Below are 25,536 nucleotides of genomic sequence, written 5' to 3' on the forward strand. Positions count from 1 at the left end.
GAATAAATATCAGAGAAATCCCAGTTGAAATTCTACAAAATACCTGAGTAGTATTGTTTGGAATGATCAACATCATGAAAAACAAGGAAAGACTGAGAAACTGCCAAAGAACAGAGAAGACTAAGGAGACACAATAATTAAATACAATGTGGAATCCTGGTTTGGGTTCTGGAACAGTAAAAAGACACCATAGGAACTGGCGAAATTTGAATAAAGCATGGAATTTGGTTAATAGTAAGGTACCAATGTTGGTTTCTTGGTTTTGATAATGCACTTGCTTTTGATAATAGAGGATGCTATCATTATAGGAAGATGAGTAAGAGATATAAAGGAACTTTCTGTATTACCTTTGCAACTTTTCTATAAAATTTAAATTATTCCAAATAATTATGGCAAAAAGCACATAAAAAGATGTTCAACATCATTAGCTACTGGAAAATGTAAATTATCACCATTATCAGATATGGCTACAAAATTATAATGGCCAAATTTAAAAAGACTAACCATATCAAATGTTCACAAGTAGGTAGAACAATTGAAAATCTCATACACTGCTGATGGGGATATAAAATGGTAAAGCCATGTTAGACAACAGTTTGGTAGCTTCTTATAAAGTTAAATACATACCATGTGACTCAGCAATCTCATTCCTAGGTATATACCAAAGAGAAATGAAAATTCATGTTCATACAAAAGCCTGTATATGAATGTTCATAACAGCTCTGCTCATAATCATTTAAAAACGGAAACAAATCAAACGTAATCCACAGAATGACTTAATAAACAAACAGTGGTACATCCATACAAATGAATACTATTCGGCAATAAAAAGGAACAAATATCAAGGCACACAACTTTAGATAAAACTCAAAGGCATTATGCTAAGTAAAAGAAGCCAGTCTCAAATGATTACCATTTATAACCCATTTCAAAAAGAAACCTTTAAGAACAGAGCAGCTGCCAGGGACTAGAGGTGAGGAGACGGTGGGACTACAAAGGGATAGCAAGATGGAGTTTTTTTGCCTTATGTAACTAACTGTTCTGGACCCTGTGGTGGTAGTTACAAGAATCTATGCACGGCCTGTTAAATTCATGGCCTGCATACACAAAAGGACAATTTTACTGCATGTTTATTTAAAATATAAAATATCTGATAGTTAAACAAAAAAGCCCTAAGTCATACCAAGGCTTTTCCAGCATACTTAGTTTGGATTTTATCATCTTCAAAAATCTTCTTGTTTATCCTACCTACTATTAAGATAAGGCAAGTGACAAATGTCTCAGCTCAGTTCCTGACATGCAGAATCACTCGGGGATCAATAACCTAAATGTCAATTCCTCTAGGCAGTACATCAACTGCAAATGAGTCTAATCTGCTAAAAACCACAATCCCACCTAACTGAAGAGTAAGTCCTGACATCTGCTTAGTGGTATCATAAAAAATGGCTTTCATTATCACAACTGCCATCTATCTCTACATAAGCAAATCAAATGAACTTACACAAGTAAATCGAATGAACTTTTCACCTTCTATTCCAAAAGATTTTTCCAGAAATGAAGTTTTGTATACCATATATTTAGGCTATTTGTTTAGAGTCATAAAGAGTCAGGCTGAATAAGAGATTATTCATAAACAATGCTGCCAAAGAATTAAGAAAGGAATTTTGGATGGAGAGTAAGATTATATTGAAATTAAGACCACTTGTGGCATTCACATTTTGTAGCCCAAACTTGTGTTACAACTATATTTAGCCACTTGCAAGTAGTCTTGATAAAAAGTTCTGTGATCATCATGTTTAAAATTAATGGGTAGATTTGAAAGATCTCAAATACCTATGTTTCCTCCAACCCATCATTACTTAAGTTTCCCTTTGCTGCTTTGGGAAATCACATAATCCAGAATTTTAACCTTGACTATCACTGAGAAAACACAATAACTGTCTTTAAAAAGCTCTGAACAATAGATAGGAATTCTGTGTTTTTTCCATGAAGAGTGGACAGATGCTCAGCACCTAGGGAGGGCTGAATAAGAATTAACATATGAGAAAGGCAGAAGCTCTAAAAGTAGCAAATCTCTTCCATTATTTAAAAAGTTTATCCATCTACCCATATTACTGACAGACCCTTCCAATATGAAAAATTTAGAATTGCCATAGCCCAAACACCCTTAAAGAGAGGGATGGTAAGATCAAAGGTGATGGTGGAGTTATACAGAGAAGATAGGATTTAACAAATGAATATGAATGCTGAATCATTAAACTGATATCTCTTTTAGTCTCCAGTATTAACTTTTAGAACAACTAGAAAAACCTAAAACTGTGGAATTGTAACCTATGTCAACCTCTGAAATATGTTCTACAACTAATTGTGGTACTGTGCTTTGAAGTTTATAGCTGTTTTGTATATATGCTATTTTTCACAAAAAAAGAAGGAAAAAAGTTGATTGTGATGATAAAAAAAAAATTTAAGCCCTCTAAGCCTCCAACATTATGGAGCAGCTAGAAGGAAAAAGAAAAAGAGAGGATCATATGGTAGTCCATGACAAACTCTGGGAGCTGTCTTGCAACTACTTGTTGAAGAGTGCTTTGAAAACTATGGCTTTTTTCTTTCTTTGCTTTTTTATATATGTTATATTATACAATAAAAAAGTTAAAAATCAACAACAATGACAAAAATTCATCCATCTATGGAAAGCCACATGAGAAGTTCATTTTAATCTGCTTCTGAGTTGGCAATTCTCACTATATATTAAGGAATATTGGTTTAAAGCAACTACTGATTTTTTCTTTTTAACTGGGCAAGTGCTGTCTGGAATTTGAATTCAAGGGGGTAAGGCAAAAACTTGTCAGTTTATAAAATGGCAGCATTTGTAGAGCTGCCTTTGGCACTCTAGAGCCTTTACTAAAAAATAAAATTGAGCACATGATAATTCTTAAGGCCTTTAAAAAAATTCTTTGGCAGATAACTGATTAAATTCTAAATTGTCATCTGAGTCAGGATTGCCAAATTCAAAATTTCTCATTATTTTTGAGCAGAAAATACTACAAAAGAGAGAAAAGTCAGGTTCCCAACTCAATAACAAAGGAAAAATCAAGTAAGCCTTTGCTAATAGTATCTATTAATTATCTAGTATGCAAAACACTATTATGATGGTAGGGACAGGAAAGGACCAAAACAAAGAACAACTAATAACTGTTCTGGAGCTTGCGTAAATATGAAATAACACGAAGAATTCCTTATAAAGCAATGCTATTTGTTTTGCTTGTTCTTGTAAGTATACTATTATAGACAGGCAGGGACCATGTCTTATTCACAACAATTCAGTTATTCATCACTAGTCACAGTGCCCAGTACAATGTCTAGCACACAGTACTAGAAAATTACTTCAACAGCTATGTGAATACCAACACTTGGCTTTCTGGACTCCAGAGACCTTTGGAGGGCAGAATAATGGCCCTCCAAATGTGTCTGGGCCCTCATGCCCCTAAGCCTGGGAACATGTTACCTTAATGGTGAAAGGGACTTCAGATTTAAATTCGCGAACCTTGAGATGGGGAGATTTTCCTAGATGGTTTAGGTGGACCTAATCTAACCAGATGAATCCTTTAAAGTGGAAGAAGAAAATAGAAGTGTAGATGAGAGAAGTCCAGGAAGGAGAAGATACTGGAAATAAAGGAGGACCTCGACCTGCTGTTGGTTTTGAAGATGGACGGAGGGGGGCAAAAACCGAGGAATGCAGGTGGCTTCTGGAATTTGTGAAGGACCCTAATATGACAACCAGCAAAGAAAATGGGGATCTCAGTCCTACAATTGTAAGGAACTGAATTCTGCCAAAACCCCCAAAATAAGTAAGGAAACAGATCCTACCCTAGAGTCTTCAGAATGGGACACAGTCCTGTTTACATCTTGATTTTAGTTCTGAATTAGTTTTTCAGCTCTGCTGTAACAAAGTATCATGGACTAGTTGGCTTAAACAATAGAAGTTATTGGCTCACAGTTTTGGAGGCTAGAAGTCCAAATGGCTTGCCAGCAATTCACAACTCAGTCTCTACCTCCATTATATGGCCATCTCCTTCTGTCTCTTTCTCTATTGCTCTGTCATACTTCCTCTGCTTGTAAGAACTCTGGTTACACTGGATTACTCCCATCCTGATATAGTTTGGTTTCACCTTAACTAAGAGGATCTTCAAAGATCTTTTTGAGAATGAGTTCACAGTCCACAGGACTGGTGGTTAGGACTTTACATGTCATTGTGGGGGACAGTCAACACACCCATTGAGACCCATGTTAGTCTTCCGACCTACAGAACAGTAAAATAATAAATTTCTGTTTAAGCCACTAAATTTGTAGTACTTATTTTTTTTGGCATGGGCAGGCTCCTGTATGGCAGGTGAGAATTCTGCCACTGAGCCACCGTTGCACTGCCCAGTTTGCAGTACTTTATAATGGCAGCAATAGAAAATTAATAAATCCTTCTTCACTATATTCTAGCAACCCCCTTACTTAGTCTCTTGCCATCATCTGACATTGCTTCCAGGAAAGATCTAAAATTCTAAACGTTTCTATCTAATCACAATCTCTGATCCTTACCTCTTCTCTTCTATTTCATACTTTCAAATTTTGTTTTTATAATGGAAAGGTCTCTTTTAAAAGAATTAATATCTTGAAACAAAATTTCACCTATCAATCATGAATTGGTATTTTCTAGTTACAATGTTTGGTTGGCATTGTGCCAAAGAGTACATGACGGCATCATAGAATGGTTATAATCAAATAGCAAACTTCACATTACTTACAACATGCAAAAACAAGGACATACATATGCATAAATGTATTAAACAACCCAGTGTGTCAAATTACTAACTTACTTCCAGAGGAAAAGCCTTTTATTTTTAAATCTAGAACCATTTCTTACCCTCTCTATACATTTCCCTGAAAATATTAAAACATAATAAACAATCTGTTTGATAGTTTTTTGGATATTATCTAGTTAAAACAACAGCAGAGCATGCCAAAACACAGATGGCAGAAGATTTCCTCCTTTCCTGATTAGCGTCAAAGAACTTTCTTCCTATGTCACAGTTAAAAGGAATTTATTTTGTTGCAGGCTATCTCATGGACAAAACATAAAATAATGAAAGGACAACTTTATCACGAAAGGCTTTGCTCACAAAAATCTTGGGTATCACTTAAAGATTTTTCCTACTGTCCAGATAAAACCTAGCCAAATACGTGATTAAGGAATCAGAATGGACAGAAGTCTGTACTATTGATTTCACTCTGGTTCCAATTCCATAAGCATACTAATTCCCTGTGGAGCTAAGGTTCCCAAACTTTGCTAAAAGTGGAATCACCTGGGGAAATTTTAAAAATCCCAATGCCCAGGTTACACTCCATACCAATTAAATCAGAATGTCTGAGGACAGTAATCGGGCATAAGTATTTTTTAAAGATCCCTAAATGATTTCAAAACGGTTCATTACTAGCAATGTGGCATGGTACAGAGAACTGAATGGAATCAGAAGGTGTGGGATTTGACACTGGCTCTGCCACTGGGCAACTTGGGTTTGTATCACTGGGTAGCCATTTATTTCATCAACAGTAAAAAGATGGGTTTGACAAGTTATTCCTAAGATCTAACATGCCATGAGAGTAGGATGAGATTCCTTAGTTCTCTTCTAAAGATTAAATTGACTCAACATTTAATTTATGCAAAATTCTTTCAAAATCCAAAATCAGATGCTTATTCCAGCCTGAGCATATTTTATGAGAAAAGACTATTTACAGTAGGGGATCAAATTCAGCAATATTTCAATTGCGCAGATTTTGATATATCATTATGTCCATCCAAGTCATACAAAGGCATTTATGTTGGGAATAGGCTGGGAACATTTTTTCATAATGTACTTGCTACTAGCCTAGTTCTTGAATTTCCATTAAATTATTTAACACATGCATTTTGATTTTTTCAAACAGTATCTGTTTTAGATGTAAAAATAAATGTAATAAAGTGTTTTATTTAGCTGCTTTGCTAGACATATATAAAGGGAGGGTACAATAGGGACATAAGGAAGGGTATATGGCACAGGTACTGAAATCTTTTAAAAGAAGGAAATGTAAGATACAAACATCAAAGTAGAAATTAATGGTCAATTTAGAAACCATAAGTAATCTAATAGAGCAGGATGGAGCACAGAGGGAACAGATGATCAATAACTCATCCTCCAACTTTAAAAGTATGTGAGCATTTACAGGTAGCAGGAGGGTCAAGGATATCTATAGTGTTAATAGATAGTATAATTTTAGTCTTTTTGTTACAGTAAACTCTCAACTTCCATTAGATTATAAAGTATCATTATGTTATGAAATAATATCACTGAATATGGATAACCTGACCCAGGCTCCAAGAAGGACCTTGCTAGGTCCAATGTTTCCATCTGGTCAGTAGATTCCATTCTCTCCCACCTTGAAAGAAAATGCTCTTCTGTCTCACCTGCATTCCCTTTCTACTGAGTCATTCCCATACCATCTTAAAAGACAAAAACAAAACCCACTCCCTTAATTCTACACACCACAAGTGCATTTTAGTTCTCCTTTCATAATAAAAGATTAAAGTGTTGTCTTTACTCATTGTCTCCACATCTTCTCCTCCCCTTTTCTCTGAAATCCACATCAATCAGGCTTTTTTCCCAAACCAGTCTGCCAGTTATTAAGGTCACCAAATACTTCTACATTTACATACAATGATCGATTCTCAATCTTTATCTTACTATACCTATAAGCAGCAGCAGACAAAACTCCTGCCTTGAAATATGTGACTCCCAAAACACTGCCCTCTAATTTTCATCCTTCTTCTGTTCCTTGGTTGGTTCCTCATTTCTCTACCCTTTAAATGAGTGACCTAGCGTTGAGTCCTTGCATTTCTTCTTTTCCACCTATACTCACTCCAGTCTGAAGGTGATCTCCTCCAATCTTAAGGCTTTAAATATCTTCAATGAACTAATGACCATTAAAATTATTTATAGAGGGCCACGGTGGCTTAGCAGGCAAGAATGTTTGCTTGTCATGCCAGAGGACCCGGGTTTGATTCCCGGTGCCTGCCCAAGTTAAAAAAAAAAAAAGTTAAAAAAAATTATTTATAGATGGTTCTCTCTCCATAATTCCTTCTAATATATCCAACTAGCTATTCAAAAATCTTTCTTAGGTTAAAAGGCATAATCCTCACAAAGTTCCATTAACTAGCCACCATTATTCTCTGGCTTCATCTACCAGTCTCCAAGCCTCATTCCACTTCAGTCATACTGGCCTCCTTGTTCCTTGAACATAGTAGGTACACATTTTACTTAGGGCCTTTGCACTTGCTCTTCCCTAGGACCAGAATGCCCTGAGATATCTTCGTAGGGTTGCTCCTTGAAATCTTTGCTCATATGTACCTTACTTTTTAGACCTGCCCTCCCCACACCTCCCAACAGTCCCATTCCCCTTCTCTGCTTTATATTTCTTTACAGTACTTGCTATATGACATATTCTATTTTTGTCTGTTATTTTTATATCTCCCTCCGCTAGAATGTAAGCTTCATAAAGGCAGGTATGTTTCTCTATTTCCTTTACTGATGTATATTATTGTAGAACACTACTGGCAATAGGAGAAACTGCATAAACATTTAATGAATGACTGAACCAATCAAGGGTTTCTAACATAGGGGAGTAATTTGAATAATTTCAAAGGTAACAAAATATTATTCATATTTCAATCACTGTGATTTAATACTGACAGATTCAACACTCTGATTATACTCACACTGGGCTTATACTAAATTAGTTTGCATTCTCCTGAATATATACTAATTAGGAGAAGAAGAGTAATGAAGAAGCACCTTAGGCAAAAAGGAGCAATCACTGATTTAAAAAAAGAGTTTGCCATAGATAATCCAAAGTGGAAATTTCCCATGCAACATTTCACAGAATCTAACTGCTAAGAATTTGCAAAATCTAAGAGAAGATGATAAGTAAAAATTTCAATCAGATTTCATCAGTACAAAAAATATAATAATAAATAGAAACCCTAAGGAGATTTTATAAGTTTGTTCATAAGTAATTTATAATCTCTGCCTAGGGTAAGATCATGTGTTTTCTATCAAGTTTGCATCCTACATTATTCTTCTTTTTCTTTTTTCTAAGCCATCAATGATAGAAGAGATAAAATACTTAGCTGAGAAATTAGATTTACACAGTTTCCCAAAGATAAGAACGGGACTTCATTCAACTAAGATAAACAATTTTTATACGTATAATTTTTATTTGTCTAATGCTTTACACATTTCCCAAAGTGATCTTACATCTTCATCTCTTATGGTCATCACACTGAATGTACAACAGGCACACAGATATTAGCACATTCCCACTAAAGCACACAAAAAGGCAGGAATGTTTCTCTGTTTTCTTTACTGCTATATACTGTTGTAGAATAGTACCGCAATAGGAGAAATTGCATAAACATTTAATGAATGACTGAAAAATTTTTTTTAATTTTCCCCTAGAAAATTAGGGGAAAAAATTGAGTCTCAAGAAATTAACTGACTTGATCAAGATCACAAACCTTTAAGTGGTTAAACCTAACTGAATTCTTCTGAATCCAAGTCTATCGCTTTCTGTTATACCATAGTATCTTACCCAGTGATTAAAGAAAGGCATTATGTCTATAAAGATAAGATTATATGTTCCTTCTTTCAGGATTAGAGATTTTATATTCCAATTCTTTATAAAAGTGCTTTGTAGATGGTACAAATGTGCTAATAATATTCCTATTTTTAAAAGAAGCGGGGGACACCAGAATGAGTCATTTACTGAGAAGAGTGGAAACATAACAATCCCACCTGAATGAGTCATCTTCAGAGAAAGGTAAAACAATGGACCCACCCAAATGCACTGTCTACCACCAGGCAGGGCCCTGGGGAGAGGGCAGGGCAGGAGAAAGAGCCCTGAACAAGGAAGGGGGAGAAAGCTAATCTGTAAAAGCAAATGGCCCTACATTACCTATTGCCTCTTACCCTCCATCTTTCTTTACTTGTGAGTACCTATATGCTCCTTTCCTCTGAATGTGTTTTTAATAAATTTCTTATCTACTTCCTCCAAAAATCAAGGGGGTGAGGAAAGCCCAAGAAGTCAATAAAAATCAAGTCAAGAAAACTGAGTATTCAAAGCAGTAGTAACATGAGATTACTAGTCACCTCTCTGCACACAGGATCAAAGTCTTAACCATCCATATTATCTAATACTACCATATGTGTCAGAAGAAGATAATTAACAAAGACTATTCCACAAAAAATCTATTTTTATTACTGTTTGAACTCAGATCTAGATCTCTATCTGGACAACCTTGGGAATCTGGACTAAAAGTAATAATGAATTCCTTTTGCCCTTCCCTGTTAACGGTTAGTTCAGGTTCAGATAAACACATGGTTCCATGACTCATTTCATCTGCACTTTCTGGTCTTCTTTAACATTCCAAGAAGTAAACAGAGAGACAGGGATTGCTTTATCATTGCAGCTACAGGAACACCCCAAAGCAATCCAAAAGTGGGTCAAGAGCCAAAAGAAGTAAAAAAGAGTACATTTCATGTATGATCAAAAGTTTTCTCCTTTCCACCATCAGAGCTCAACTGTAAGTCCCTGACCTACATTAAATCTCCTAGTACAAATCTAGATTCCTTTCTAGATTTGTAGAAGCCAAGTCAGGCTAACTTGGGACTCTCAAACTGCAAAATGGCTGCAAGTCCAATAAGTAATAATAGCTCACATGGAATGAACAGAATCTGATCTAGGTAGGAAGAGCCATTCATTTTCAGGGCCAGAGCAAACTAACCTAAAAAAATAGGGAAGGTTTCAGTACACATGATTTTGGCTCTATGGAATGGTATTAGTTATCTCAGATAATCTTTTTTTGCTTTCTTCCACTTATCAGGCAATATTATGGAGCTGGCATGTTACATTAGACATCACTACAGTTCCTACAAGAAAATAAATGGTTGGACAGAAGTTAAAATAATTTAACTGTGAAGGTGAAAAAGACAAATCTATTCCAAAAGAAATGAGTGATCTAGTTAACAGTGGTTTGGGACCAACACCCTAGGTGATGTTTGCCTGAAATATCCACTGCAGAGCCTAGACTAGAGTGAGGTAAGCAAGGTATCTAGGGCACACAACTTAAAGAGGCACTCACTCTCAGTGTAGTACAAGTGAGGGCTGGCATCTGAGAGTTAGTGCCTCAGTAAATTTTTTGGGCCCTAGGTGCCTCACATGTATCACACTAATCTGAGCCCTAATCCACTGTGGTGAGATACACACACACATATGCACATACACACAGACGTTTTCCATACACATTCATCATAGACATAGTAGGAGATCATGTAGCTATAGCAAGTACCTAAGCAGAACTTTAAATATGGCATCTTGATCACATTCTGGCTACTTCAGAAGAGTATGACTATTTCTGAATATAGTAAGAAAAGAATAGTAGAAAAAGTAAAACGTATGAAAAGAAGTAAATGGAACTTCTAGAAATGAAAATAAAATATCTCAAATTAAAATATCATTCAGTGGGATCAATGGATTAGTCATTGCAAAAGAAAGAGGGGGAAAAAAGATACTACCCCAAAATAAATAGAGTCTTAGTGATTTACGGGAAAGTATCAAGCTGTCTAACATCTGTATAACCAGAACATGAAAATAAAAGGGGTGGGCCAACACTAGGAAAAATAATACTTGAGTGATCTTCAAATTTGTTGACAACTACAAACTCACAGTTCCAAGAAATTCAAGGAACCCATGCAGAATAAACACGTATGCACACACTAAGTTAAATCATAAATTGTTGGAAATAGTGATAAAGAAAAATCTTAAAAGCAGCCAGAAAAAAAAAAGGGTATAACATATACAAAGGAGTAAGATACAGATTTCTTCTCAAAATATATACATGATAGAAGAAAACAAAATTAAATCTTTCAACTACAGAAAAGAAAAAACAAGGAAGCCTAGTATGCAGAAAAAAGTTACGATAGCAGGCCTGAGACTGCTTTCCTCAGAAAGGCCAGCTTGAAGGCTGGTCCTGGCTGGTCTTAGGAATTTGGATTTCAGGTGGGTACCTACCATTCCCTACTAATAAGGGTGGTTTACTGTACCTAACTATACAAATAATATGGTTTATGCTCAACATCTGCTTTCCTTTTGGAAAACTGAAATTTTGGTAGTAAAGGCAGTGAGTGCCTACATGACCAGTGCTCAATAAAAACCTTGGACACAGTCTCTACTGAGCTTCCTTGGTAGGCAACATTTCACATATGTTGTCACAACTCACAGTTGGAAGAAATAAGTGTGTCCTGTGTGATTCCACTGGTAGAGGTTTCTTGGAAGCTTGTGCAGGTTTCCTCCAAATTTCACCCATGTGCCTTTTTCCTTTGTTGATTTTGCTTGTATCCTTTTGCTGTAATAAACCGTAGCCATGAGTACAATGATATACTGAATCTTGTAAGAATTCCTAACAAATCAGGAATTTTTTGAAGTAGAATTCAATACTCAGCAAAAATATTCTTCCAAGGAAATACAAATGGCCAAAAGGCACATGAAAAGATGCTCAACTTCCCTGGCTATTAGGGAAATGCAAATCAAAACCACAATGAGATATCATCTCACACCCACCAGAATGGCCATTATCAATAAAACAGAAAACGACAAGTGCTGGAGAGGATGTGGAGAAAGAGGCACAGTTATCCACTGTTGGTGGGAATGTCAAATGGTACAACTGCTGTGGAAGGCAGTTTGGCTGTTCCTCAGAAAGCTATGTATAGAATGGCCATATGATCCCGCAGTACCATTGCTAGGTATCTACTCAGAGGACATGAGGGCAAGGACACAAACAGATATTTGCACACCAATGTTTATAGCAGCATTATTTACAATTGCCAAGAGATGGAAACAGCCAAAATGTCCATCAACAGACGAGTGGCTAAACAAGCTGTGGTATATACATACAATGGAACATTAAGCAGCTATAACTCAGAGGACATGAGGGCAAGGATACAAACGGACATTTGCACACCAATGTTTACAGCAGCATTATTTACAATTGCCAGAAGATGGAAACAGCTGAAGTGTCCATCAAGAGACGAGTGGCTAAACAAGCTGTGGTATACAATAGAATATTAGGCAGCTGCAAGACAGAATAAAGTTAAGAAGTATGTAACAACATGGATGGACCTTAAGAACATTATGCTGAGTGAGATCAGCCAGAAACAAAAGGACAAATACTGTATGGTCTCACAGATATGAATTAACATTAATGAATGAACCTGGAGAATTTAAGTTAAAACAGAGGTCATCAGGAGATAGAAATAGGGTAGATATTGGGTAACTGGCACTGAAAGGACATAGACTGTACAAAGGGACTGACTGTAAAAATTCAGAAATGGATAGCACACTACTACCTGATTGTAGAACAATAATGTTAGAACACTGAATGAAGCTGAATGTGAGAATGATAGAGGGAGGAAGCCTAGGGGCACAAATGAAATCATAAGGAAAGATATACAATAAAGACTGAGATGGCATCATCTAGGAATGCCTAGAGTGTATAATGATAATGACTAAATGTACAAATTTAAAAAAGTTTTTGCATGAGGAAGAACAAAGGAATGTCAATACTGCAGGGTATTGAAAATAGATGGTAATTCCTATTTAAAAACTTTATGTATGAGACTAAAGCAAAAAATGTTTATTTGGTACAAAATTTATATCTTGAAAAGTGCATTTTCTAATATAACTTATGTGGACAGTTTTAACTGAACACCATAAGTACATGGAACCTTGAGTAGGGCATTAGATTTTGTAGGTTTGTGCAGAGTGATGCCCTGATAAATCCCAGAGGGATTTGAACAATGAATAAGAAAGTATTTGCAAAGCCCTCTTGGGGGAATGGCGAGAAAGGGGGAAAACTCAACTCCCCCAAGTGGAGAATTCTTGATATTCTCACAAACAGTGGGGACAACCAAAGCAATAGGCGGAGCCCTCAATCTGGGGGTTTGTTCATATGAAACTTATCCCCACAAAGGATAGGTGAAGCCTACTTAAAATGAGGCCTAAGAGTCACCCCCAGAGAACCTCTTTTGTTGTTCAGATGTGGCCTCTCTCTCTCAGCCAACACAACAAGCCAACTCACCACTCTCACCCCTCTCTACATGGGACATGACTCCCAGAGGTGTGGACTTTGCTGGCAATGTGGGACAGAAATCCTAGAATGAGCTAGGACTCAGCATCAAGGGATTGAGAAAACCTTCTTGACCAAAAGGGGGAAGTGCAAAATAGACAAAATAAAATGTCAATGGCTGAGAGATTCCAAACAGAGTCAAGAGATTATCCTGGAGGTTATTCTTATACATTACATAGATAGATACCACCTTTTCAGTTAAGGTTCAATGGAGAGGCTGGAGGGAACTGCCTGAAAATGTAGACAGGTGTTCCAGTAGCCATGTTTCTTGAAGATAATTGTATAATGATACAGTTTTCACAATGTGTGTGATTGTGAAAACCTTGTGCCTCATGCTCCTTTTATCTACCTTATCGACAGATGAGAAAAACATATGCATTAAAAATAAACAAATAATAGGGGGAACAAATGCTAAAATAAATTTAGTAGACTGAAAAAAAAATTCTTCCAAAATGTAGGCAAAATGTTTTTTTAGACAAATAAAAGCAGAAAAAACTAATTTCCAGCAGGTATCACTAAAAATAAATGTTACAAAAGTTTTATCAAACAAAATAAAAGTGTGGATCTATACAAAGGGATGAAGAGGACTGAAATGAGTAAATACGCAGATGAATATAAAAGATATTTATTTTCTCTCTTATCTTTAAAAATCCTTCAAAGAAAACTAATTATTTAAAGTGAACACTGTAAGAATCTATTGTGGAGTTTGTAAAATATATAGAATAAAATGTATGACAACATTTGGACAAAGGATGAGACAAAGGAAATGAAAGCACACTGTGGTTAGGTTCTTGTGTTACAAATGAAGTGGTATATTATTATTTAAAGGAAGACAGTGACAAGTTAAAGATGTATATTGTAACCCTAGAATAGTCATTAAAATGGAAAGAAGGAAAAGAAAAAGAAGTACAGTTAATAAGGTAACAGAGAGGATAAAATGGAGTACTAAAATACACTCATTCAAAAAAATAAAAAGGGCAGGAAAAGAACAAAGAACAGATGGGACAAAGTGAAAAGAAACAGCAAGAGGGCAAACATAACCCATTTTGCCTACATTTTGGAAGAATTTTTTTTTCAATCTACTAAATTTATTTTAGCATTTGTTCCCCCTATTATTTGTTTATTTTTAATCCATATGTTTTACTCATCTGTCGATAAGGTAGATAAAAGGAGTGTGAGGCACAAGGTTTTCACAATCACACAGTCACACTGTGAAAACTATATACTTGTAATCCCATGAAATATAAGTCTGAACTTAGTATTATAAAGCACAAATTGTTAAAATGGATAAAAAAGTAAGATCCAACTATATGCAGTCTTCAAGAAACCCACTTTAAATATGAAAACACAAATAGGTTAATTAGACTGTAAAGATCTACCACATTCAAACTAATCAAAAGAAAGTTGTAGTAGTTATATCAGTATCAGGTAAAGTATATTTCAAAGCAAAGAATATTACCAAAGATAAACAAAATCACTTCAAAGTGATAAAGGAAAAAATCATCCTAAACTAATAACTGAGCTTCAAATTATATAAAGCAAAAACTAAAAGAATTTTAAGGAAAAAAGTCAAATGGACAATTACTGTTAGAGATTTCAAAATTCTTCTCTCAATAACTGATAGAACTAGGAGGCAAAAATTAGTAAGAATATAGCATACTTGGCAACCAACTTAACAGAACACTCCTCCCAACATCAGAATATAGATTCTTTTCCAAGTACACAAAGAACAATTACCCCAAACAGACTATATTCTTAGCCATAAAATAATTTCCAATAAGTTTTAAGGGGTTCAAATTACACAAAAAATATGTTCTCTGACCACAAGGGAATTAAATTAGAAACCACAATCAGACAGACTTCTAAAAAAAAATCCTCAAATATGTGAAAATGAAACAACACTGACCTAAGGTTCTACCTAAAGAAATTAAAAAGAGAAGAACAAAGTAAACCCAAGTAGTAAGTAAAGCGTTTTCTCCTTTTCTGCAAGAGGAATGAAGAGAAGAAAAAAGAAAGGAAATAACAAGAGCAGGAATTAAAAGGAAAAAAAAAATCAATGAAACCATGTGGTGGTTTGGAGTTTGTACCCCAGAAAAACACTCTCTTAAACTTCCTACATTAGCTGAGAAATCTTGTTTTCTTCCAGAAAACAGGAGCACAAACACCTCTCCATCAGTGTAGGGAGAATCAAATGAGATAAGTGCTAAGTACTTGGTATGCGTGAACATAGTAACATGGTCCACATATACTAGTTCCCTTCTTCCTTCAACACCATACACAGCATCCCCTCAAAATGAAGAAAAAGACACACTGAAGGATTGGGTTTATCATTTAAAAATAATACCCCAAATCCAACATGACAGATAACAGCAACAGGTTCAAAACAAAAGGTAAATGATCATAATGGCATCAATCCAAGCAGCATTATTTCACGAATAATAAGAAACAGAGAGAAACTAAATTTAATACTCTAGAGTTTATTAAATTTAACATGAACATTAACCTGAGACATGAGTAAATATATGAAATAGTTTTTAAAAAGTCAAATTCCTTAAGAGTCATCTTTATTTTTCTCAACTCCAAATATATTGTTTTGCTTTCAGAGTTCTCAGTAATAAAATGTGAAATCTCCCTGCTAGTAACAACCAAATTCCACCCACATTTCAGTATGAATTTTCAGGGTTTTTCAAAAGAATAATATTACAAAAAGGGAAAAGAACAGAATGCATATAAGAAAAGAATCCATAACTGGAATAAATAAATAAATGTATCTATCACAATCTGTAAGTCACATGTATTCTACCATCTATTCCATGGTTGATAATCTTCAAAAACAGCTTTACCTAAGAAAATAGGACAAAAATTTGAAGCTAAGTAAAAAAATTCTGGGGAATACTTGAAAAGTAGCTACTCAGGATATACTAAAGAGAATCAAGCATTCAAATAGTGGTTCTACGATAAAACTTTCGCATTTTATTCACTAAACATCTAATTTCAAAAAAGCTGCACATATCCATATTGCCTATTGATACACTTTAGGTACTCAGAATCTAGGATCAATTATTTATTTTTCAAGACCAATATCTCCCACATTGTTTAGATTTCCTCCCTTCAACTGCCTACCCTTGAATTAGTACAAAAATAAGGCAATTTAAAATTGTGTGGCACACTACATTTTTCAGATTTCCTTCACATTACTTTAACTCCCACAAAAACAATTTGGTGAGAAGGTAACTAGTATTGTTTCCCGCTTATAGAAAAGAGAGTTGAAGGTCTGAGAAATTAAGTGTTTTTCTTGTAAATACACATAACTGGAAACGGTGGACCTAGGATTAGATCCTTAACAATAACCCCGCTCACTTTCTAATTTACCATAATGCTTCAGGTAACTTTTAACAGAGAGAAAGGAGATACAAGTCAAAACACAAAATCTCTATGTAAATGGTAGCTAAATTAATGATCTGGATGTAAAAGAGATTAAAAATTATTGGTTGCAAGGAGGTACAGATTCATATTTGCCAATCATCTCCAATCTTTTCATTACTCCAACATTTTTTCTTTTTCAAGAAAGGAATGTTTAATAGTTGCTGCATTCTTGCATGATAAAAAGCTCTGAACATGGGCAATTAAAACAGTATGATATGACTAGGCATATTTTAATTCATTATAAAAATATAACAGGAAAAGAATGGACAAAAAAAAAATCCCTTAAAGTACTGGAACACAACCAAGGCCAATACTGTAGTAGACTCTGTGATTGAGTTCTTCAGTATCCATTCCATAATACTGAGTGGCAGCAACTTAGAGAACCTCAAAGGGTGGCAGGGTGGGCCCACCCTCAATGCCAGGAATACATTCACAAATGAGAAGAACTGTGCCCATGAAATATATGAGGTTGGCTGGTGACTTTTGGTTAAGTGTGTCTTTTCTGTTAGGAGGAAGCTGGACTTTTTCTTTCTCGTAGAACACATGGGTAGTTACAGTGTCACTGGCAAGCATCCTACAACTATGAAGAGAATCCTGCCTTGATGTAGCCATAATGGATAGCAGAGTGGAACAATGGAAGGAATCTGAATCTTTGGTGTCTTCAGGAAGGAATTACCCAACTAATTCTGCAGCCTATATATCTCCTCGGCTTCTAGTTGTGTTAAGCTAATAAATCTCTTTATTGTTGAAGGATGTTTGAATTGGTTTTTTTGATACTTAAAAGCTGAACAAAGCCTAACTGATATACCCATTAATGAGATAATACGTCCAGTTAATGGGCTATAAAAGATGCCTAAGAATTCTGTTTTTAAAATGCTAAGACCCCTGTTATTCTATTAGTAGGCAATTTTGATCTAGTATTCTAAACAGATAAAAAAAAAATTGGAGAACAAGCTTTGGGAAAGAAATTGAACAACTCTATGCTTATTTTTTTTATAATTAATATTTTTCTCTGCTTTGGATTTTCCTGAAAAACTGAGGTGCTGGCGGTGGAGTTTCTGAGGGAATTGAGGAGTCATTATATGTACTGCATGCCCAGAACTACAATTAAGTTGAGAAGGTGGTTGGGAATCTGTAACAAAAATCATTATTACTGGTTCAGAATCAATCTTAGGAAATATTAAGCCATGCTCTACTGATTTCAGTTTTGGGGCTGACATTCACTTCTATGAAAAATTTCTAGATGCTGAAATACAGAGAATGCTTATCAATTCTAAGTGATACTAAAACAGATAAGGCTACAAAGACATCAAACAATAAAACTTAAAATTCCAAACTGTACTATAATTTTTGCTATTTCCTCAAAAGTAATATCTTCTGTGTCTCTGCAAATGGTATTCCCTCTACTTGGGAACTTTACCAAACATGCTTGTCAGAATCACTAATGATTTCTACATTACCAAATATATTAACCAATTATCAGTCCTCATCTTATTTGAACTATCAGCAACATCTGACCATAAGCAATTCATCACACCGTCCTCCTTGAAACACTTGCTTCACTTGACTTACAAAATGCTGTGCTTTGGTTTTTTTATTTCACTGATTGCTTTGGTTTTTTTATTTCACTGATTGCTCCTTCTAAGCTTCCTTTGCTGGTTCTTCATTTCTCAGACTTCAGAGATTGTAGTTCCCCACATCTCTGTCCTTGAACCTCTTCTCTCTACACTTACTCACTTGATGAATTTATCTGGTCTAATTTATTTAAATCCCATCTATTAACTGATGATCCCAAATCTAAATCTCTAGCCCACACGTCTACCCTGAACTCTAGACCCAAACATTCAACAGTTTTTTTAATTTGGATATCTAACACATTTCTCAAATTTATCTTACCCAAAACCAAAATCTCACCCTCCAGACGTTTTCCACTCATAGTTTTTCCCATGACAGAAAATGGGTAATCTACTCTTTTAGTTGCTTGGGGCCAAAACCTTTGTGTCACTTGATCTCCTTTGTTACCTTCCTGTCTCTATATACCTCCTTTACCCTCCACCCTTAACAAATCCTGTTGACTCCACCTTCAAATTACCATTTATAGGATGTATGGGTGGTTCAGTGGTAGAATGCTCACCTTCCATGCCACAGACCCAGGGTTTGATTTCCAGACCATGCACCCCCAAAATAAATAAATAAATACCAATTACATACCACTTCCACTGTTACTACATTCAAGTCATCACCTCACCTGGATTACTGCACCTGCTTCTGCTGTTGTCCTCCTGCAGTCAGTGCTCAACACAGCTACCAGAGTGATTCTTTAAAAGGTATGTCACTATTCTGCTCAAACCCATCCAATGTCTTTCTTTAACACATATCACTCATATTAAAGCTGAAGTCTTTAAAACAGCCTATAAGAACATGCTAGATCTAACAACCACCACCACCACCATCTATTACTTTATGGATTCATCTCTACTACTCTTTCTTTCTTTAACTCTAATCCAATACCTTTCTTGAAAGGTAAATACTTGGCATTTGCCATTATTCCCTAGGCCTAGAATGCTTCTTATTTTTCTGCATGGCACATTCCCTGACTGCCTTCAGGTTGTTAATTTAAATGTCACCTTCTCAGTAGGGTTTCCTGGCCATCCCTTCTAAAAGTGTAACTCTTCCCATACTCCCAACACCCCTTCTCTGCTTTATCTTTCACTTTACAATTTATCATCTAATATACTGTATATTAATTTATTTATATTGTTTATTATCTGTCACTCCCACCTAAAATGTAAGTTATGTAAGGGTAGAGATTTTTGTCTGTTTTGTTTACTGATGTATTTTCAGGGCATAGAGCAGTCAGTGCCTGGCACAAAGTACTAATACAAATATTTACTGAGTAAATAAAATCGTACCCTCCTTCAAGGGCAATGCCCAGTTAACGACTTTATCAAGTTTATATTAAAAGGTACCACTGGAAAATATCCCTCTCAACTTTTTAATTTTATACACCTAGTTAGCGGCTGGTCTTGCAGGATCAAGAGAACTAAAGCCAGTTCTTCTAATAACAATCTTTCCATAAAGACTTTCTTGATAATTATTTTCTTTTCTTTGATCACTCCAAATTCTTAAAGCAAAAAAACTGTTCTGGCATTCTGGCACTTGCTATGTCCTGCTCTGTGTGCAGGATTATTTGTGTATCGCTGTTACCATCCCTGTATGACTGTATGTCCTTTAAAGACAGGGATTCTGTTTTGTCCATCTTAATATCCTTAGCATTCAGCACAGTACTTTACTCTCAGAGCAGAGCATCAAAATATTTGTCAAAATGATTTTTTGAGAAAGTCAGACAACAAAAGGATTAAGTCAAACATAAACAACCACTAGGAAATAAACTACTCTGTTTTGATGTTGACAATATTAAACCTCAAGAACTATAGAAAGTTACTGACTGATTTAACAGATTATATTCATAGGCAGGTTATATACCTAAAACCTACAATATGAATTCTGCCACACTTGGGAAGAGACAGACCTAAGGAGAAGAGGAGGCTCCATGAGTGTCATCTACTGGGAAGACATGGAAGTGAAATCTGGCAAACTGCCAATCTGCCTAGCTTCAAACAAATCATCAACAGAGTTGAATCCCTGGTATGAGGTCCAGGCCTTGATCTGGCAGGGAATTACTGACAAACCTAGTGCGAAAGGAGACTTTCAACGCAAACTCAAGCAAATACAGAACTTTAGATGACTGAGGGAAATCAACTTTCAAAATAACCCTATCAATACAATCAAATGCCTCAACAGAAAATCACAAAGGAAATGAAGATGCAGGCAGATATGGCTCAATCAAATGACCAAGTTAAAATACCAGAGACACAGATTTTGGAAAACTAACCAAAGATGTTCACATAACTCTCCAAAACCAATTTAATGGATTGGCTGATGACAAAGGACATCAAGAAGACACTAGCAGAGCATAAAGAAAAATTTGAAAAAGTAGAAAAATAGCAGATATAACAGAAATGAAAGATACTGCAGACCAAATTAAAAATTTACTAGACTCACAACAGCAGATCTGAAGAGACAGAAGAAAGAATAAGTGAACTAGAGGACAGGACAACTGAATTTTATGCACAAATGAACAAATTTTCATAGACAGACAAAAGTTGAGAGAATTTGTCAACAAGAAACAGGCCCGGGGAGAAGATGGCGGCTTAGTAAGACGCGCGGATCTTAGTTTCTTCTCCAGGACAGCTACTAGGGTAGTAGAAACGATACAGAACAGCTCCCAAAGCCACAACAGAGAAAAAAAAGACAGCGTACCCCATCCTGGAATGGCTGGCTGGCTGAGAGTAGCCGCTCGGGTGAGATCACCGAGGCGCGCGGGTTTCACCGGGCGGGGCGGCAAGCGGCCGGAGTCACTCCCTTCCCCCTTCCCGGGCCGGCTGGGAGAATTGGAGAGGTGGTCACCTGAAACCACGGCAGCTGGCGCCCATAACACGCACGGCCCCCCGGACCAACTGAGAGAACTGGATCGGAAATCCCCAGGCCGTGGAGAACGGTGACAGGTGGGGGAGGCCCCTTCCAAACCCGTGACTCCCCGGGAACGTGCACTCTCCTGGGTGGGCCACTGCCGTTGGCGCCCTCCCGCCACGCTTGTCGCCCCGGGCCGACTAGGAAATTCGGACGGGCGCTTTCCCGGGCTGCGGCGGCCAGCAACCCTCCCCGTGTTCGGACCCCGGGCCGGCTCGCACTCTTCCAAGCCGCTTCGGCTAGCGAACCTCCCTGACAGCGAGAGTTTTCCAAAGTTAAAGGTCCCACAGCACCTTTTACTGGTGGGACCCGCAGACAAACATGGGCCACGAGCGCCACCTACTGGGCAGGATAAGAAAAACAGAACCCAGAGATTTCACAGAAAAATCTTACAAACTTTTGGATCCAATATCCAGGGAAATCTGTCCAAATGCGCAGACGCCAACAGAAGATAACGGATCACGCTCAAATAATTGAAAACATGGCCCAGTCAAAGGAACAAACCAATAGTTCAAATGAGATACAGGAGCTGAGACAACTAATGCTGAATATACGAACAGCAATGGAAAACCTCTTCAAAAACGAAATCGATAAATTGAGGGAGGACATGAAGAAGACATGGGCTGAACATAAAGAAGAAATAGAAAAACTGAAAAAACAAATCACAGAACTTATGGAAGTGAAGGACAAAGTAGAAAAGATAGAAAAAACAATGGATACCTACAATGATAGATTCAAAGAGACAGAAGATAGAATTAGTGATTTGGAGGATGGAACATCTGAATTCCAAAAAGAAACAGAAACTATCGGGAAAAAAATGGAAAAATTTGAACAGGGTATCAGGGAACTCAAGGACAATATGAAGCGCACAAATATACGTGTTGTGGGTGTCCCAGAAGGAGAAGAGAAGGGAAAAGGAGGAGAAAAACTAATGGAAGAAATCATCACTGAAAATTTCCCAACTCTTATGAAAGACCTAAAGTTACAGATCCAAGAAGTGCAGCGCACCCCAAAGAAATTAGACCCAAATAGGCGTTCTCCAAGACACTTACTAGTTAGAATGTCAGAGGTCAAAGAGAAAGAGAGGATCTTGAAAGCAGCAAGAGAAAAACAATCTGTCACATACAAGGGAAACCCAATAAGACTATGTGTAGATTTCTCAGCAGAAACCATGGAGGCTAGAAGACAGTGGGATGATATATTTAAATTACTAAAAGAGAAAAACTGCCAACCAAGACTCCTATATCCAGCAAAATTGTCCTTCAAAAATGAGGGAGAAATTAAAACATTCTCAGACAAAAAGTCACTGAGAGAATTTGTGACCAAGAGACCAGCTCTGCAAGAAATACTAAAGGGAGCACTAGAGTCAGATACAAAAAGACAGAAGAGAGAGGTATGGAGAAGAGTGTAGAAAGAAGGAAAATCAGATATGATATATATAATACAAAAGGCAAAATGTTAGAGGAAAATATTATCCAAACAGTAATAACACTAAATGTTAATGGACTGAATTCCCCAATCAAAAGACATAGATTGACAGAATGGATTAAAAAACAGGATCCTTCTATATGCTGTCTACAGGAAACACATCTTAGACCCAAAGATAAACATAGGTTGAAAGTGAAAGGTTGGGAAAAGATATTTCATGCAAATAACAACCAGAAAAGAGCAGGAGTGGCTATACTAATATCCAACAAGTTAGACTTCAAATGTAAAACAGTTAAAAGAGACAAAGAAGGACACTATATACTAATAAAAGGAACAATTAAACAAGAAGACATAACAATCATAAATATTTACGCACCGAACCAGAATGCCCCAAAATACGTGAGGAATACACTGCAAACACTGAAAAGGGAAATAGACACAAATACCATAATAGTTGGAGACTTCAATTCCCCACTCTCATCAATGGACAGAACATCTAGACAAAGGATCAATAAAGAAATAGAGAATCTGAATATTACTATAAAGGAGCTAGACTTAACAGACATTTATAGGACATTACATCCCACAACAGCAGGATACACCTTTTTCTCAAGTGCTCATGGATCATTCTCAAAGACAGACCATATGCTGGGTCACAAAGCAAGTCTTAACAAATTTAAAAAGATTGAAATCATATACAACACTTTCTCGGATCATAAAGGAATGAAGTTGGAAATCAGTAATAGGCGGAATGCCAGAAAATTCACAAATACGTGGAGGCTCAACAACACACTCTTAAACAACGAGTGGGTCAAAGAAGAAATTGCAAGAGAAATTAGTAAATACCCCGAGGCAAATGAAAATGAAAACACAACATATCAAAACTTATGGGATGCAGCAAAGGCAGTGCTAAGAGGGAAATTTATTGCCCTAAATGCCTATATCAGAAAAGAAGAAAAGGCAAAAATGCAGGAATTAACTGTCCACTTGGAAGAACTGGAGAAAGAACAGCAAACTAATCCCAAAGCAAGCAAAAGGAAAGAAATAACAAAGATTAGAGCAGAAATAAATGAAATTGAAAACATGAAAACAATAGAGAAAATCAATAAGACCAGAAGCTGGTTTTATGAGAAAATCAATAAGATTGATGGGCCCCTATCAAGATTGACAAAAAGAAGAAGAGAGAGGATGCAAATAAATAAGATCAGAAATGGAAGAGGAGACATAACTACTGACCTCACAGAAATAAAGGAGGTAATAACAGGATACTATGAACAACTTTACGCTAATAAATACAACAATTTAGATGAAATGGACGGGTTCCTGGAAAGACATGAACAACCAACTTTGACTCAAGAAGACATAGATGACCTCAACAAACCAATCACAAGTAAAGAAACTGAATCAGTCATTCAAAAGCTTCCTAAAAAGAAAAGTCCAGGACCAGACGGCTTCACATCTGAATTCTATCAAACATTCCAGAAAGAATTAGTACCAACTCTCCTCAAACTCTTCAAAAAAATCGAAGTGGAGGGAAAACTACCTAATTCATTCTATGAAGCCAACATCACCCTCATACCAAAACCAGGCAAAGATATTACAAAAAAAGAAAACTACAGGCCAATCTCTCTAATGAATATAGATGCAAAAATCCTCAATAAAATTCTAGCAAATCGTATCCAACAACATGTTAAAAGAATTATACATCATGACCAAGTAGGATTCATCCCAGGTATGCAAGGATGGTTCAACATAAGAAAATCAATTAATGTAATACACCATATCAACAAATCAAAGCAGAAAAATCACATGATCATCTCAATTGATGCAGAGAAGGCATTTGACAAGATTCAACATCCTTTCCTGTTGAAAACACTTCAAAAGATAGGAATACAAGGGAACTTCCTTAAAATGATAGAGGAAATAGATGAAAAACCCACAGCTAATATCATCCTCAATGGGGAAAAATTGAAAACTTTCCCCCTAAGATCAGGAACAAGACAAGGATGTCCACTATCACCACTATTATTCAACATTGTGTTGGAGGTTCTAGCCAGAGCAATTAGACAAGAAAAAGAAATACAAGGCATCAAAATTGGAAAGGAAGAAGTAAAACTATCACTGTTTGCAGACAATATGATACTATACGTCGAAAATCCGTAAAAATCCACAACAAAACTACTAGAGCTAATAAATGAGTACAGCAAAGTGGCAGGTTACAAGATCAACATTCAAAAATCTGTAGCATTTCTATACACTAGCAATGAACAAGCTGAGGGGGAATTCAAGAAATGAATCCCATTTACAATTGCAACTAAAAGAATAAAATACCTAGGAATAAATTTAACTAAAGAGACAAAAAACCTATACAAAGAAAACTACAAAAAACTGTTAAAAGAAATCACAGAAGACCTAAATAGATGGAAGGGCATACCGTGTTCATGGATTGGAAGACTAAATATAGTTAAGATGTCAATCCTACCTAAATTGATTTACAGATTCAATGCAATACCAATCAAAATCCCAACAACTTATTTTTCAGAAATAGAAAAACCAATAAGCAAATTTATCTGGAAGGGCAGGGTGCCCTGAATTGCTAAAAACATCTTGAGGAAAAAAAACGAAGCTGGAGGGCTCGCGCTGCCGGACTTTAAGGCATATTATGAAGCCACAGTGGTCAAAACAGCATGGTATTGGCATAAAGATAGATATATCGACCAATGGAATCGAATAGAGTGCTCAGATATAGACCCTCTCATCTATGGACATTTGATCTTTGATAAGGCAGTCAAGCCAACTCACCTGGGACAGAACAGTCTCTTCAATAAATGGTGCCTAGAGAACTGGATATCCATATGCAAAAGAATGAAAGAAGACCCATATCT

The 25,536-nt window shown here is 36.2% G+C and overlaps 1 protein-coding gene across 10 annotated transcripts in view; it reads right to left on the reverse strand.

Moving 5' to 3' along the window:
* GLCE (glucuronic acid epimerase) overlaps window positions 1-25,536 on the reverse strand; it is a 113,983-nt gene that overhangs the window by 60,785 nt on the left and 27,662 nt on the right. For 4 of the 10 annotated variants that reach the window (XM_077123941.1, XM_077123937.1, XM_077123946.1 and 1 more), the window contains one exon: window positions 11,360-11,485. The exons of 4 other annotated variants lie outside the window; for them this stretch is intronic. The gene's annotated coding sequence lies outside the window, so the exon portion shown is untranslated. Of the gene's footprint in view, window positions 1-43; window positions 2,627-11,359; window positions 11,486-25,536 lie in introns of those variants that run through there. 2 more of the 10 variants (XM_077123945.1, XM_077123936.1) reach the window with 2 other exon arrangements.

The sequence above is a fragment of the Tamandua tetradactyla genome, chromosome 12 (assembly GCF_023851605.1).
Source record: "Tamandua tetradactyla isolate mTamTet1 chromosome 12, mTamTet1.pri, whole genome shotgun sequence".
Lineage (NCBI taxonomy): Eukaryota > Metazoa > Chordata > Mammalia > Pilosa > Myrmecophagidae > Tamandua > Tamandua tetradactyla.